Source organism: Ciconia boyciana, chromosome 1, assembly GCF_034638445.1.
Source record: "Ciconia boyciana chromosome 1, ASM3463844v1, whole genome shotgun sequence".
In the NCBI taxonomy this organism is placed as follows: Eukaryota; Metazoa; Chordata; class Aves; order Ciconiiformes; family Ciconiidae; genus Ciconia; species Ciconia boyciana.
The window spans coordinates 168,644,701-168,658,695 of NC_132934.1; positions in this window are offsets into that span (position 1 = coordinate 168,644,701).

Consider the following 13,995-nt stretch of genomic DNA (forward strand, 5'->3'; position numbering starts at 1 on the left):
TCCTTCACAATCTCTCACATCAATAATGCACAACATTGTCTTGTCATTTTATATTCCTAACTTTCTAAATTATTGCATAGTCTTCAACAACTGTATCTATTTCATAATATCCCTGGTATCTACTCAGTGTCTAGTTTCAGTAACTTAGCTCATTTTGCTGCCAAAGCAAATTTCTTCTTGTTGACTTTGCCCACTCAGTCTTTTTTCATTTAATGTATGTCTAACCAAGATTAAATTAAATCCGGCCAACTACTAAACTTTCATTTTCTGTGATAAAGATTAATATTAATAAGAAAAAAAAAAGAGAATGTCAATCTATTTTTTAATTAATTCTGCTATTAATACTCCTTTATCCATTCTCATATTATCATTTATCCGATTTTATTTCTCTCATAAAATAAAACTAAGCATGAAGTCTGTGCAAGTCTTTCCTTGATTTCTAAGTTTGTATGAGTCACTGCAGCATCAGTACAGAAAGCTTTTTCTTTGTTCACTCATATGGGATCTACCATTCCAAATAATTTTTAGTAGATATATCCCAGTGATCAAATATTCAAAGTCTATAAGACTGTAAGTCTATCATTATGTTTAGAGACTTCAGAAACTTCCTTTACTGGAATTATGTGAAGTTCATCATAAGACAGGATATAAAGCCTTACAATAAAGAGCTGTAACAGTACAGTCATAAGGTCAAGGAGAATCAGAGAAATATACCTTTCTGAGAACAGGAGGTCTCAAAAGATCCTTAAAACAAGATCCAGTATACTTAAACAGTTCCTGACAGTTGTGTTTAACCTGATCTTGAAAACATGCATTGAGGGATAAATTTCAGTGTCCCCCTTGAACTACTTAAGAACTATTTTTCTGATCCCTTGTGAGCATGGGCAACAACTGTCTACAAGTTACTTCCTCTTAAAAAAAAAATAAAAAAATAAAAATAGGGTATATAAATTAAAAGATTACTTCTTCAAATGAAAATTACTTCCTTCCATAGATAATATATAAATTTATTTCAATTTTTCTTTATGCTTTTTTGTCATATATGCTCTTTGTATTATCCTTTCCAAATTTTCTACAATATTTTTGAAGTGTGCTTTCCCAAACACACATCAGAGCAGAACACATTAAAATAAATCATTTCCCCCTCTGACTTCTATACAGAATGATTGGTAATATACTGCAAATGGTATTTTACCTTTTATTTATTTATTGCAACAGTATCATGTGGTGGCCCCATATTCTATTTTTAACCTATTAAAAGCCCAGCTCCTCTATTTTGAAATACATCTGCTTAGCCAGATCAATTTTACTTTGATATGCCTTGCCTTAGCACAGGAATTCACATATAGTTTTAATGAAGTGAATCGTATCTCTTGCCTTTTGACCATTTTTTATGATGCTTGCAGCTCCTCATAGATGGATATTATCTATAAATGTTTTCTCTCTAACAACAGGAAAGCGGTTTGTAAAAACTACTGACTAGAATGAAGTCCAAATCAAACTTTCTTCATATCCAGTTTGAAAAACTTAAAAAGAATTATAAGTAGACTTGCAGTACTGGTTTTGTTGGTTGTCTTTTTCTTGTTGTTTTGTTTTCATTCATTTCTTCAGCTATTTCAGGATTTCTTAAAGCCCCTGCTTCCCTACTTTATTCATGAGGTTCCCATGTAGAACATGTTGAAAAGCTTATCAAACTCAAGTTATATAAATTCTACTGCTGACATTAGTTGCTTACTTTCTCCCTAAAAGAGGAAGACGTTTGATTTTACATGGTTTCTTCTGAGATTTATTTCAACATAATTGATTACTGATAGATTGTTCAATAACTTGTTCTACTAATATTCTACCAAAATTTGAAGAATTAGTCCATAATTTCCTGGACCTTTTTCTTTCCTCCTTTTATCATGCTGTAAAGAATTTTCACACAGGTAGCAATAAAGCTGAAAAGAAGCTTTATTCATTAAAAATTACCAAAATTCAGATGTATTGCCTTAAGCAGAATTATTTAAGTAAAGGAATTTCAAGGGAAAAGTTTTATTTGCTTGCAGAGATATATTTAATTTTACATATGACGGTAACAAGGACCCAAAATTAAAAAGCTTCTTATGATTCAATACAGGATAAATATTGTGACCATTTGACTTATCAACAACTGAAGACAAATACACTTACCCATAAGCTTTTACGCTTTGTTACCAAAGAACAGTGACAGTGAAAGTCTTCATGAAGTGCAGTAGACAAACATAATCAGCTGTTGACGAGTTTTTAAACTCACTAGAGAGATTTCAGTTAGGATCAATATGACATATCTTTATCATGAAAAATAGTGACAAAAAATTCTGTCTCTACGTTACCAAAATTCCTTAAGACTTATAGTTTGAAAATTGAAATAAATTTTGTTTTGGAAAGTTCAGGTTCTTTAGGATCCCTTGCAGTTTCTAATGTTAGATTCCAGCATGTGAATCTGCAGAGGTAACTAGAGAAGTCTAAGCATTAAGATTTTGCAACTTACTCCATAGTCTACAGAAGAAAAACACTTGCAGAGTCATATATCTGAAATGTAAAACTTTTTCAATAAATGAATATTAATCACACTTTGTAAAAACTAAGTAAGTAACAGAAAGAGATTAAAAGAGCATTGAAAATTATGTGTGCAGGACAACTAATTGGGAAGGATAGAACTAGGAACAAAATGATATGTGCTATACCACTCAAGACACTGAAAGTAAGAAAATTAATAAGGAAAGTTTCATCAGTGGGAAAGGCTCAAAGAAATAAACAATTTGCCTGGATTTTTACATACATAAACTAATTTCAGTGTGACTCTGTTCTTAATTCCCTGACAGTAGAACATAAGAAGAGAGGTTAAATGAGATTGTGCAGTAGGAGACTGTAGATGCTCAGATATAAAAAGGATGTATAAAGACAACAGATGCAGCGCTAGTATACCAGTTATATAAAGATAAAATGGGAAGGAACTTGGCTCTGCTTGGAAGTGGAGGTATTTGAAGTCACAGAAAGCTTAATGGGATAGAAAAAAAACAGGTATCATTAAGTTTAAGAGGAACATAAGTTATTCACAAAAGAACAGCAGTGCTTACTTAATGACAGTTCCACTGCTCTGAATTCAATTACAGAGTGTATTACTCACTTTTAAAGGACAGCATAAGAGTACAGATTTTAGAACAGTAATTTAATTTACCAAATGATGCCAGTTCCTTAAGTGGGATACATAAAGAAGAACCATTCAGCTTGTTGGCTCTATTTGCAGCATGAAGACATAAAAGAAGACTTCATGCTCTGTTACCTCTCAGAGTTGTGTAACAAAACTAAAACCAAAACAAAATGTGTATGCCGATACCATATACCTGAACTTCTTAGGGAAGGCTTTTATATTTATTGTGATCCTACTTTCCATGCTCTAGGAACGTATTTTCTTCTTTAATGGCAATGTTAAAACTGTAATTGTGATGAATTAATTAAATGTAATCCAAAAATTACATCAGAGTAGAAAAAAAATGTTTTCAAATTAGAATCAAATTGCTTATACAGTAACTCAACATTATTGACAGTTTCTCCTGAATATAGTTACTTGACTAGGAAAAAAGAATAGCTTCCTCTGGAGAAAAATATTAGTACTTGCTGTATTTTCAGAAAATAGCAGAAATTTTTGTCATAGTATGGTTCATTTAGCATTGGTGATTAATGCATTTCAAATTTTTCAATAGATTATTTAGAAAGCATTGTACATTGAAACACAATTATGTTTGGAAAGGTAACTATCCCTAAGCAGGAAACTGTTTTGTTGAATAGCTTTATTCTTATGCAGTCAGCCTCAGGTCAGGACATAAGAAGGGGACCATAGCAAATATTATAATTACTATTGCCAGTAGTATTATCTAGTAAAAAATCTGCCAGAAGCTGTTATGCTATGTGCTGCATGAGCACAGAACTAAAATATAGACCTTTTTAAAGAGTACTTATTAAAATAAGTCAACAAAGAAGAAATGAAAACAGACAGTTTTCCCAGAATTTCACTTGGGAACAGTAATATCACTCCTAATATATTATCTGATTATTTCAATAAAGGCCAACATGCTCGGATCACAGGCCATTATTATATACTAATAGCAGAACCATTCCCTTTCTTGGAAATAATAGTAATAATTAACCATATAAACACTCCTGTTGTATTGGAGACAGTATGAAAAATTTTCTTCTACTCATTACAGTCTCAGAAATAGGGAACAAAATAATTCTCTAAACTCTTAAGAAAGAACTGCAGCAAAAGGGCTGGTTTTAAGCCTCATTCTCAATGTAAGTCTGACTTCTATGGGCCAGGCCTAGTCCTCATGCATGACCGATTCTCTGTTACATTGCTGGTCAGAAAAAAAATTTCAAGTAATACTGCAGAAAGAAAGAATTATGATGCAAAAGTGGCACTCTATCCAGAGAAAAAGCCATTGTGTACTAACAAAGTTTTTCTTTAGGGGAAAGGTTACTATATGTAAACTTAATCTCCTGAATGTATTTAGAAGAATAACTGGCACAGCACTTAAGAATATATGCAGAGAGAAAGATCAGTACTGCAGTGGTATTAACTACAAGTGAATTTTAAGAGCTTTCAAATCTTTCAAATCTTTACAAAGGTTTTAATTTTCATGTTGTTTCCAGGAATTTATTCCAGTGTAATATCAAGAATTCCTTCTCTATATGGATAAAAATTACACTGAAATAAGGTAAAAAGATCTGTATCCACAATGCACAATTCTTTAGTCTGAAAAAACAGGAAAACAATTTTTTTTTTTTTCCCCCAGTTGTTATACTCAGCAGTAAGGTTTATGCTGAAAATGTTGGGGTTTTTTTTTCCATTTACATTCCAAAATTTCCACCTGCCTCACATGGACTATATGCTGCCTTGCTGCTTTGGACTCACAAAAACTGAATACCACATCTGATTTAAATACTGGGGTCAGGTAGGAACAGTCACATATCATTTATACACTACCAGATATGACATACATAATTATTTGCTCCCCTACTGTTCCTTATTGTCTTTTATTTTTGTTTAGTTTAAAGGTGGAAAAAGAATTAAAGAGAAATCTTGAAATACAGTATCTCAGTAGGTTTCCATCTAATGTCACTTAAAAAATAGAATTTTTTTACAAGTGTCAAAAGGCAAAACTGAGATCTCTGACAGTAGTCAGATGGACACAGTCCTAGGACCAGTTCCTGGCAGAGACCCTCACTTCAGTTGAAATACCACCATGTACAAGAGGATATAGAGGACTGTGGGACAAATGATGCCTTGCAAAAAGACAGGACTAACAGTTGAGATATCTTTAGTACACATAACTCTGATTCAGAATAAACATAAATTGATCTGAACAGTTAGCTAGTCTTCCATCCCCAGAAAAAGGAAAAACTTGATCTATTTGTTGTACAGTAGAGACCCTTGCACTATCATTAAATTTGCCTTAACCATACGTTATAAGATTTGAATTTCATGGATGAGTTTCTGTCACAGAGATATTTCCATTCACAGAACTGGTTAATGCCAACTTGTTCAGATGTGAATCTCTCTCCAATAATGGCAGGCAAATAAAACCCTTAATAATTTCCTGGAGACAAGCAAATCCTAAAGTACAAGGCAACAGTTGTCTTGAATAGTAGAACATATTTCTACAACAGACTGATGGCTGATTTGTTACACCAGTTTGATTTGGTACTAATTTTCTGAGCAGTGAGCTTCCAAATGGCAATGAGCACGTGCATCAGAACAGACATGTACGTTCTCCTTTGCTTTACCCTTTTCTCTCCTTCTGGTAACTGATTTACAATATGTCGAGAAACAGAGATCCTTCTAGCACACACATTGTTCATCCATAGACATTCTTCATCCAGTACTGCTTGTTCTGAGATGCCAAAATGAAACTATTCTAAGTGATGTCCCTCCTGAAACAGCTGTGCAATCATGCCATATTGTTCTTTGTTCTTTTCTTCATTCTCTTCCTGAAGCTGCTGGAGACAGCAGGAGAGGCTTTAGCTGTGGCTTTTGTAGCTGCTGCCAAAAGTGCTCAGTAGGGCAGCAACTGAGTTACAAAACTGCAGATATCTGGTGTCAGTATCTTCTATACCTTTATGCAAGCCACTGCATATTCCAGATATCTAGCTCATAAGTGCAGAACATTTTTTAATTCAGAATCCCAAAATAACAATTTTTAAATGGGCTTAACTATCCATCATAGAGTCTCTCATGGAAGAACTGTAGATTAATTTTCAAAGACAATCAAAATCTCCTCAGAGAAAAAAATAAGCTTCTAAAAGTATGTTAACAGCAAACAGAGGACTAAAGAAAACATTGGTCCATTACCTGATGAGGTTAGTTACCTCACAAATAGGGATGAAGATAAAGAAGAGTCTTTAAAGCCAATGATGGACTCTGGGACCCCTGGAGACCTGGATTGGAGGACTGTGACTGGGAGAGTGATACGCTCCTAACTGACTTTGAACTTTTACAGGATTTGCTGTGCAACTGAATGCACATAAGTCTACGGAGCCCGATGGGATTCATTCAGGGGAACTGAGAAAGTTGGCCGATGTTATTGCGAGACGTGTCTCAGTTATTTATCAATGGTCTTGGGAATCTGGAGAGGTCCCAGTCGACTGGAAGCTAGCAAATATTATTCCAATTTTTAAGAAGGGCAAGAAGGAAGACCCTGGTAATTATAGGCCTGTCAGTCTCACTTCAGTGCCTGGTAAAATTATGGAGAAGATTATTTTGGGAGTTATTGAAAAACACTTGAAAGACAATGCAGTCATCAGTCAAAGCTAACATGGGTTCTTGAAGGGAAAATTGTGCCTTACTAACTTAATATCCTTTTATGACAAGGTTACCCATCTAATAGATGAAGGGAAGGCACTGGATGGGGGGAGGGGGGCAGTTTGAGAGCTTTTAAAAAAGCTTTTAATACTGTCTCTTAGAGTATCCTTCTGGACAAAATGTCCAGCGTACAGCTAGACATGTAAACAATACGATGGGTGAACAATTGGCTGAAGTGTTGGGCTCAAAGAGTTGTAGCAAATGGGGTAACACCTGGCTGGTGGCCAGTCACTAGTGATGTTCTGAAGGGCTCAGTTTTAAGACCAGTTCTCTTCAATGTTTTTATCAGTGACCTGGACACAGGAGTTGAGTGCACATGAAGTAAGTTTGCTGGTGATACTAAATTAGGAAGGAGCCATTGATTCCCTCGAGGGTAGAGAGGCCTTACAGAGAGATCTTGATAGACTAGAGTGCTGGGCAATCACCAACTGTATGAAATCTAACAAGGAAAAATGTCAGATTCGGCACCTGGGTCTGTGTAATCCTGGATGTATGTATAGATTAGGGGCCAAGAGGCTGGAGTGCAGCCATGCAGAAAGGGATCTGAGGGTTTTGGCTGATGGTAAGCTCAGTATGAGTCAACAATGTGCCCTGCCAGCTAAAAGCCTGGCAGCCAACCATATCCTGGGGTGCATTAAGCACAATATAGCTAACCAGTGGAAAGAAGTGATTGTCCCGCTATACTCTGCATTGTTGCAGCCTCACCTTGAGTACTGTGTGCAGTTTGTGGCTCTACAATATAAGAAGGATATCAAAATATTAGAGTATGTCCAAAGGAGGACAGCAAACATGGCGACTAGAGGGCATGACTTATGAGGAGCGACTGAGGATATTAGGTTTGTTCAGGTTAGAGAAGAGGACACTGAGGGGAGATGTTGCTGTCTATCACTTCCTCATGAGGGGAAGTGGAGGTGTTGATCGCTTCTCTCTGGTGTCCAGTGAGAGAATGTGAGGGAATGGCTTAAGGCTGTGACAGGGACCACCACTGAGAGGGTGGTCAAGCACTAGAACAATCTCCCCAAGGAAGTGGTCATGGCCCCAAGCCTGTTGGTGTTCAAGAAGCGTTTGGAAAATGCTTTTAGATACATGGTTTAACTTATAGGTTGCCCTGTGTGGAGCCAGGAGTTGGACTCAGTGATCCTCACAGTTCCCTTCCAACTCAGGATATTCTGTGATTCTGTGAAAAAAAAAAAAAGAATGTGACCTTCTTATCTTCTGAAGAAGCACTAAAGGTTGGATTCATCTCTGCATATTGGGCACACAGAAGCCTAATCTAGATACCCTAGGCTTTGTTTATAGTCAGTATACATACCTCTAGAAATGATTCACTTCATGTTGATACAGCTGTGTAATACTGGATACATAAACATTCCTCTAGAACTGCTGGCTTGTCTGCATTGACTATAAAGGATTCCCAGAGAAGGAAGCTCAGGCTTAGACATCGGACTTTTAAACAATCCGATTGAGTTGATATGATACTGTCCTCTCTCTACTACCCTATGAATGATCCAAACACTGAAATGCCCACTGAATCTGGTTTTATAAGCAGGAATATTCTAATGTAATTGAGCTGTAGACATCTGCTCAGCACTCTGATTACAAGTATGATAAATAAAAGGAATTCAGGTCCTCAGGAAACTAATGTAGATATTATAAGTATGTTAGGTACCTCTAGGTGGTTGCAGATTAGCGGCACAGATTTTACACAGAAACACCAAAACCAGAAATTAATAAATAATTTTTTTTTCATAATTCTACTTATAGGTCCTTATATATATTTCAGGAAAAAAAAGTGCTATGGCCCTCATTATCTTTGTATTTTTGAACATTTCATTTTGCTAATCTGGTGTTCATAACTGGAGATTAACATCACTTTTCTGCCATTCCTGACTCAGCTCCATTTTACCATTTCTCAAAAGAAGTTCATACATTGAGGCAGTAGTGTTCAGGTAGTACATTTAGATTTTCTACTGCTCATGTTGAAAAGGACTCCTCCCTTCTCTCTAAAAGGAGCATATATATATTAAATATGCATTTAGACAACTTGTACCAGTTGGCAGATGTTGGGAGCCAACAAAATCCTATTGTCATACAAGAGACCTGTCACAGTGAGACCACTTTAAGTTCTACTAGTGTTATTATCAAAAATACATCTGAAACATTATTTCCTCATGAGACATAACATCTGAATTTTGATGAGATGTAACACATCCTATATCCTATTTGAAAACTGCTGCCTTTTTCAAGAAAGAATCACCATAGACACCAGCAATAAAACATTTGTTTTTCTGGAGAATGTGCTTAAAAAGTCAGTGCCACATATGCAGTGTTTGTAGTTTTGAAGATACACTAGGGCTAGTTTTTCTTGGCGCCTTTTTCAGAGTTCCACAAAGGACTCCGAAGACTGTCTCAGCCCTGGAAATGTCGTCTCTTCTGGCTCAGTAGGAAAGCATGTTCTTGCTGCATATTAAAAGTTGGAAGGCAGGTGACGCATCTACATCCAAAGTTATTGAAATGCAAAATGTTAGATGCTGAATTCTACACAGTGACTTTCCCAGTCAAATTACTTCAGTCCTGAATTGGACATTCTTTGAAGGGTGGAACCTGACCCTCAAGTTCCAGTGGTTTATTTAGAAATTAGTATCAGACTTGTACATAACACCAACAAATTTCAAAACTTATAATATCCATTAATTTTAAAGAGCTAGTTAAGCCCTGCAAACAAAAACATCTTTTCAATTTGGGCATAGGAGTTCTGATATTTACAAAAAGGTTTTTTTCCCTCTAATCAAAAATTAACAGATCATTTCACATACCTTTTCAAATTGTTAATCTAAAAGCAGACTTTTTACAATTCTTATTTATATTTAGCCATATCCATATTTAGTCATCTTCCAAAATCAGGTCACATCTAATCTGAGATAAACAAATGAACAAATGAAAAAAAAAAAAAAACCAAAGCCCTTCCTGGAAAAAAGGAAAAAATACCAAGTATCTAGTAAAGAACCCTGTAAAGAAAAAATATTGATTTTTTTCTTGTATAGCCAAATATCAAGTCACAGCTGTCATTTTTACCATTCTGTCCATGGAAACTGTCCGCACCATGAGCTATTTTTAATTCTAATTTTTTGTATTCCTTACATGAAAATTGAAAATCCTCAGTAAAAACACTACAAAGTTCCAGATTTTTGCTTGCCTTAAAGGCACAACTGTTCCCTTTCTTCCTACTGTTTACACCTGTTTTTTCATCTCTGGATGCAATTTTAACTACCATGATGTTGAAATGAGAACAGCTTCCATCGTTTTTTGGAGGTAACAGATGAAGTCCTCTCATAAAATGGCAATCATTGCTTCTCCTTACTTTGTGTTTCATAAACAAGCTCTGTCTCTCTGCTACTTACAGGCTGACACAATGCTGCAGCCACATCATCTGGGCAGGTTGCATGTCACCATTCAGTTACAGTTTAAATTATTTTTTCACTGTAAATACTAAAGGAAACAGATGTCAACTGTAAATTCTATTTCATGCCCAAAAGAATCCTCTCTTGAGTCATTCCTTTTAAAGCAGTACTAAAGGTTCCACAAATATTTATATCAACTTTTAACCCTTTTTAGCACTTCATGTTTTAATAAGTCATAACCAGTAAATAAGTGACAGGTTGTCACAGAGGTACACTAAAACTAACTCAAACGAAGGACAACCTCAAACAACTTTATTTCACAAAACAACCAAAACCACACAACAGAAACCAATGAGAAACAGGGATAAACCGAAACCAAGCAACACTCCGATAACATTTAACACATAACAGGTTTGAGGTGCCAGTCGGGGTATTGTTACTATGCGTCAATACACACAAGAATGATGATCCAAAGTGCGCACACACTCACTCACAAAGGGGAAACTCCCTCTCCCTCGTGGGTACCCAGAAGACATAATCGCTTACCCATGGGGCGGTGAGGGCTCACTCAAGGATATATCCAGAAGGAATCCCTCACCACAGGAGGTGAGGGCACTCAGTGCTGGGAAGTTTCCTCAGGCGGCGTCCCAACCCGAGGGGAGAAGCCCCAAACACAGGCCCGCTGCTCTGAGAAGACCACGCTCAAAGGGGGTCTCCGGCGGAGCCCCATTTATACCCTGGGTTGGATCTGAGCTGCGGTCATAATTGGTCATGATCTAGAAGCTTCTCGGAGCCAAGATGCCTCACTGGCTGTGGGCCCCATCTGGTGACCAAGGGGTCCCGCCTCTCCTGCTGCCCCTGCCGAGGTGTGTACGTGCCTGGGGCACGGCAGAGTGCAAAAGGCGTGAAAAGCCAGTGATCACCATGCCAAAAGCCCCCATCTTTATCGGGGGGGGGGAAGGGAGGGGGGAGAGGGACCATACATGTCACACAGGTGTAAACACATATAATTATTTTCTGTGAATCAATTGCTAAAATTTTCATCCTTCGTAATTTCCCTGGGTACGGAATTCCAATCTGAAGTTCAGAACAAAAGCAGAATTCTGGCTGTTTCCCTTTGCATCTGTCATGACCTAGCCTGCAGGTGTGTAGAGATCGCAACCGTGGGTTCACAGGATTCCATAATACACAAGAACATGGAGGCATCTATACTCTAAATTTCTCTACTGTATTACAGATTACCACAAATACCACAAAAATCACCACTAGCATATAAACTATCACAAAAATAACCACTAGCAAGTATATCTATGATTAATAAAGATAATATATCTCAAGCTATTACAAATTACTATTAGCCATCAGTAATATAGTATCAATCAATAGTATGACAGCAGTTAGTAATAGCAGCAACCAATCGTATAGCAACAACCAATAACAGCAACAACTAAGTAGGTATATACTATTACAGGTTACTACGAACTTATCATTAGTGAAGCAATTTACAATTATATAGCAGCAGATATGCTTGTGATAGATCATTTATATGGATATATAATACCAGTATCACGAGAATTAGATTTCAGAAGGGGCCAAACCATCCCAGAGGGGAGGACAAGCCAATCCCAGAAGGGGACCCAACCATTCCAGAGGTGGGAAGCCAAACCGAACTGGCCCCAGAAGTGGGCCCAGAGGGGGACCAGTAAAATAACAGACTTCAGTCTCACTTCAAAGATTATTTGCATCACAGAATCTGGAGTCAGCCAGGTGTCCGTGGTGAGAGTCCAAGATCTTGTAAAAAGTTCATGTGGAATTCAGCCTCTGTAGGAAATAAAAAGTATGTGCAGCATGGGAAGTTCTCCGAGAGAGAAGCTTCATTTTGGATAAAAGTTAAGTCCTTTTTATATCACAGAGCCATAAGAGGGCATAGGACATCACCACTTTAAGCAGCCAATAGATGCTGTTAACTTCAATTTTTCACCTGTAACAGCCAAGAGATTATAATGTTTTCTGTTCTTTCAGACCAATTTTATTTTCCCAGACTCTTTCCACTTTTTCAGATTATAAGTTGCTATTACAGTTTTTTGTTTTTACGCTTATCAATGGTATCTCAGGGTGTCTCCTGTTTCTAGGTACTCAACTGTACTTCAAAGGTGCCAGCTACACTTTTCAAGCATGTTTCTGGTTCCCAGGCCTAGTTCCCAGGCTCACAGCTCATAGGCTGGCAGGCATTTTCTCTGTCAGTATTTTTGAACAGGCATTTTCTTCTGTTCAGTAATTTTTCCCTTCTAACCTTTATGGCTGCTCACATCAGCACCTCCACCCGTCAACACACATCCCCTGAATCTTTCAAGGTAGCTTTGTGTTAAAACTGACCTTTTCAGCATTGCATGAAGATCAGAAGAGTAAGTGAAAGAGCAAATTAAGTAGCATGTCATTAATAACACTTTCTATCCTAATGAAGACTATGACTCTGTAAAGCTCTGATTGTTTCTGTAATCTTCCAGCCTGATATACATTTTAAATGGTTCACCAGGGGACCACAACAGAACCTTTCTTAAATTGTAGATTCGTCATATCATTAATAAAACATGCTCCATTTTAGACGACACATCATAAATGAAAATTTTTATAAACACTTTCTTATTTCAAAGGTCAGAAGTAAAGGATTTCTAAACATTCAAGGAAGAAAATGAATAATCTGAGTAGATGAACATAAGTTTAAATTGATGTTCAACATTTTTCTGAAGAGCACTTGAATCTATTCTACATTTAAAAATTAAAAGGAATGCAGATTGTTGCAATAACTGTCCACAATATAAAAATGTGTAGATAAACAAATCAAAAGTGGAATATTAGAACAAAAGTGTGTTGTGTTGTTATGTTGGAATATTTTTAGATTGTTAGGTAAATATAAGCTAAAATCTGAATTTGGATATGGTGGGTAATTTATTTGAAAAGAAAACAGATAATTTATTTTTAAGTTCTAATAATGATGTTCACTTGATCAAGAGTTTAACAGTGTTTTATTAAAATTTTAAAGAAATGCATGGAGATTTTTTTATCTATAACATTCTGGAGTTCTAAAATCAACATCCAGTGTTCTCCCCTTATTCACTGAGTATGTCATCATGGAAAACTGTCAGGTTCATCAGGCAGTGTATGCCCTTGGTAAATCCATGCTGACTGTTCCCAAACTCCTTCTTTCCTTCATGTGCCTAGACATACTTTAAGGAAAAATTGCTCCAAAATTTTCCTAGGACTGAGGTTATGCTGACTGGCCTGTAGTTCCCTGGATCCTCCTTCTTGCTTTTTTGAAGATGAGGGTGACATTTGCCTGACTATACCCCTAGCTTGACTATTTCCCAAAGAATCTTACTCTATTTAGTGAATGTAGTTAGACAATTTATGAAAAAAATGTGAAGTGCATGTAGCCTAAAGTCAGTACTGATCTGATTAAGGCCTTATTTACACAGAGATTTGAAGCTATTTCAATCTGTTCTTTAAGTATATGCTTAGAGACCCCTATTATGGCAATTAAAATCTTTAGAATATGAAAACAAAAATTATTGTGCTTGATCAGAAATAATTTTGCACTCTGATATCTTGTATTTCAGTCATATTAACTAACTATGTTGATAATGGTAGCTGTTTGTTAATTTTATTTAAGAATACACACTTGATGAGAAAAGCAAGATACATTTAAACATA